Source organism: Tupaia chinensis, unplaced genomic scaffold (assembly GCF_000334495.1).
Source record: "Tupaia chinensis unplaced genomic scaffold, TupChi_1.0 Scaffold000277_1, whole genome shotgun sequence".
In the NCBI taxonomy this organism is placed as follows: domain Eukaryota; kingdom Metazoa; phylum Chordata; class Mammalia; order Scandentia; family Tupaiidae; genus Tupaia; species Tupaia belangeri.
In genome coordinates, this window is record NW_006159760.1 from 1714061 (window position 1) to 1718419 (window position 4359).

The 4359-nt window shown below is 37.2% G+C and overlaps 1 pseudogene; it reads left to right on the forward strand.

Annotated features, from left to right (window-relative positions):
- Positions 1–3809: 3809 nt before the first annotated feature.
- Positions 3810–4145, forward strand: LOC102472396 (60S ribosomal protein L30-like; annotated as a pseudogene).
- The last annotated feature ends 214 nt before the right edge of the window (positions 4146–4359 follow it).

A 4359-nucleotide genomic window follows, 5' to 3' on the forward strand; every position in this document is an offset into this window, starting at 1 on the left:
GACCCCTTAGGTACTGTGCCATGGTTTATTACCCGGAAAAAAAAAACATTCCATTTTGGCAACTTGAAGAACGACACTTCAGTTGGGTTGCTCAACAAAACCAAGGTATTCTTAAGAAACCATTCATACCAGGTCCCTCAATGTTGTGTGTGCCCAAAGAAACCTCTGGAAAACTGACTTGCCTCTGCTACATGTAAAATGTGAACAGTGGTGGGGGTGGGAGGTCTAGTATCAGAAAGCACCATCATCTAACTCAGAGAGTGTTTTCTTTTTTTTTTCTTTTTTTTTTTTTAATGTTTTTTAAAGCAGCTCAAAGCAGTGATATCTGAGCTGAATTCACAAATCCAAGATAATAAGGTAGAACAAGAAGGGTGAGGAGGGATGAATACGTTCAGCATGTGAGGAACTCCTATAAAACAGACTTTTAAAAACATCCAAACCTTTCTTTTATAGGAGGTAGTTTTCAAACTTGGATTCAGGTAGAGATTTATAGGGCCTTATCGTTGCTCTTGGCTCCAAATAAAATCATGTGCATTCCCCTTTTTAATTCTCCTGAAGGAATGTTATATCAATAAAGAAGGAGCTTTCGCTTGATTTCCTGACCTTCCTTTCATCAGGGTGAAATTAGTTGAGCAATATTCAGGAGGTTTCAACTGAATAGAAACCAATATTTATTTCTGAATAAAAGTTAAACAGTCTTGGAACCAGCAAATGGCATAATGGTTATATTGCTGGACTCCCATGTAGTTGAACATGGTTTGAGTCCCAAATCCAGTGGCTTTGACTCATGCTGGATGTTTGTGTGTGTGTGCCCAAGAGCCTGAGAGGAGAATGGAGAAGCAATTGTGGCATGGCTGTCCCTCTTAGGGGGTGATTTCTTGCTTTCTGTGTCTCTGTCTCTCTGGAGAGTGCATGTGCCTTATAACAAAAATCTCTTTAAAAAAAAAAAGGCTAAACATTCTTATCTGTAACAAAAATTTTTGAAGATATTCAAGTTTAATATTTTGACAGGAATTCAGAAAAATGTACCCTATTAGTTGGTCCACGGAATCCATTACTGTAGCACGTTCTCACAAGAGACCTACTCCTTGATATTAAGAAGCCACCTAGGAGCTGTTTATTTGTTTCACTCACAGCCACCCAGCTGTTACTTCCATTTGTGGTCTTAGTGCTAATTGCATAATGTCCCTAATTTATACCCACTAGTAGATCTGATCACCACATTACCTGGAGGGCAAACTTTAATTAGAGAAATTTCTGAACAAATTGTCTAAAGAGCTTGTTTAGTGTGATTAAATGCAAGATCATTTCCCCCCTCTCTTTTTAAAAATGAGCATTTACTTTATACTAAAACTTCGCAGATAAAAAGCAACATTGGTTCTAATTAAAGTCTATAAAATGAGCAGCAACATTACCCACGAAAACGAATTGGATTTTGTTGTCTGCCGCTGAAATATATCTGCCTCCATGCTACATTTATTCAACAGCTTTCGGCATTTCTTCTTCGCCTCTGTCAGAACTAACAAGGTGAAACAGCAAACTGATTGAAAAAGGATAAACTGTGAAAAGATAATACACTGATGTGAGATACTAATTCAACTGTGGCTTATGAAAAGAGATTAGAATCATATGCATTCTCACCTGTGCATCTCCAGGCATTTGAACAAGCTAACATTAAATTAAACCTTCCATATCGTTAATAGGTAGCAAGACGCCCTATGAATTAATGTGCAATCATTGCACATTCCACTGACGTGCAAATAAGATAAATATCATAATAGGATCAACAAACTGATGATTCAAAAAACAATTAATATCAGCTTCAGTATTTAGAGGGAGCGCATTGGCTAAATTTCAATGTCAAAACAAAGTGTAAGAAATGAGTGGGCTAGAATTTAGAAATCACCGTCATTTCACTACCAGCCTCTGTGAAAAGTGTTTGTATTATTCTTAATCATCAGCTGTTTGCTCATGCCCTTTCTGCTGGATCTCTGCTAGAAAATGCATTAAGTTCAGAAATTGTATTCCCTGTTTGAATACACAAGCAGGACACAGTGAAGTGTGATTGATTATTTGATTCTTTTGAGTAAATCTTTAAGGACTTTGTTTTCTTCAGACCACCAACTTTCTTAGTGATCTTAGCACTGGCGACATATTAAGAATATTTCTTATTTATTTTTTTTACAGTGCCTCCCTTTAGACTAAATTTGATTATCTAGAGGTTTCATATGGATGCAGGAATGTTCCCAAGGCATTCTTCATGTTTCTGATGCACAAGCGCATCGAAAAAATAACACTGAGATAAATAATCATGAACTGAATGTACCTTAAAACTTAATCTTCGAGTGTAAGTCTGGATTAAGAGCCAAACAATCAAGGTTGTCACCTCATCTTGGCCACTATTTTTTCAGGTGACCATCAGATAAATCAACTTCTCAGGAACCCAATGATAGTTAATCTCTTACATTTTGATTGCAGTCAAGGAATTAAATTAACTTTCTATTTCTTTCATGTGTCTATTAACTCTAGTGTACAGTACCAAGAAGAGTAGAATATTCAACTTTTGTATGCAGAGGTCTCTTGTCATTATAATGTTATCTATGCTGAAGTGATTTTATTAAGTGGAGAGCGAAGACTGTTATCTCCTGAGGAAATACCAGGGCAGTTACTGTGTCTGGAGAGAAGCTCTGAAGTACTTTCTATTCACCAATTAATGGCTATTTCCTTGTCCATCATGAAAACATCACAGGTATCAGTGACATTGCAGTTTGTTCTGTGAACTCAGGTGTGTGAAACGACAGAAAATAAGAGACTGAAGTTCTAGGAAAAGCACTGCACCTTTCCTGGAAGAGTCATGAATAAATCACCCCTTACTTAGTCTGGGCACTGAGCCAAGCATAGAAGCCAGCCACTGAAGCTCAGGGCGGCCCTGCCCCTGGGGTACTCTTTACATCTGACCTTGCAGGTAGCAATTCCCTCTTTCCTCTCAAGGTTTACTTACTCCCTGATCCTGCCTGCTGGAGGAGGAAATGAAACTGTATACCCTCTCTCCTCCCAGGTTTGCTCCACCTATGCAGTGATCTGCTTTCCTTAACAAGCTCGTCTTCACTCTCTCTCAAAGGCCAAGGATCCTCCCATCTGAGGTGGACATTCCCACAGGTTAAGTCTCCCTGGTAAGAATTTTATGTTATTCTTTTCATCTTACATTAAATGATAAGAATTTTTTTCACCATTTTGTGTTGGTTAGCATTTAAAAATTTGGTTAAAATGCCACTGAATTCATGTATAAGAGATTATCGTCTTAGGTTACTTTTAATTATTTTATAATAACAAGACAGTAAAGGATAGTCCTTTGGTGTTTAGATGTGTCTATTTTTAGGATTATTTACTTCAGTTTTACTAGTCAAAATATTATGAGTTGTTTAAAGGGGGTAGTTATTCTAAAATGGTTTACTGACATATAGCATGACCAATAACATGTATTGCTTTTGATGTCAACATACCCTTGTACGGATGTTATTTTTAAGATTGTGCTTATGAGAATTAAACAATTTATGTTCATACTCAATAATGGGAGAACAAAGAAAAATATAAAGAACTAAACAAAAATTGTTCATAATTTCACTATCTTGTGCATTCCCTTATAATTGCTTTTGGCAAAAGCTAGTTTTAAAAAATCAGTGTCTTAACTGCATATACATAATAAAATTTTATTTTTCAAAGAATTAAAAAAATACTGCCTTTCTTGCTTCCTGGCCATCTTGGCAGCTGCTTTTGGTTGGGGGCCATCCTGCACCTAAGGCAGGAAGATGGTGGTCGCAAAGAAGATGAAAAAGTCGCTGGAGCTGATCAACTCTCGGCTCCAACTTGTTATGAAATAATGGGAAGTACGTGCTGGGGTACAAGCAGACTCTTAAGATGATCAGACAAGGCAAAGCGAAGTTGGTCATCCTCGCCAACTGCCCGGCTTGGAGGAAATCTGAAATAGAGTACTATGGCATGTTGGCCAAAACTGGTGTCCATCACTACAGTGGAAATAATACTGAGTTGGGCACAGCATGTGGAAAACACTACAGAGTATGCACACTGACTCTCATGGATCTGTTATCATTAGAAGTATGCCCAAACAGACCGGTGAAAAGTAAACCATGCAACATTTTTCTTTAATAAAGCTTGCCAGAGCTTGTTAAAAAAAAAAATACTGAGAGCTTCTTCTTTTGAATTAATTACTTTAAAATCCCCCTTTAAACTGCTACAAGTGTCAAATTTTGTAGTTATGATGAATATTAAAATTAAAAAAAAATTTTTGGAGAGATTTTTGCTATAGGGCACGTGAGCTCGCCAGAAAGACAGAGAGAG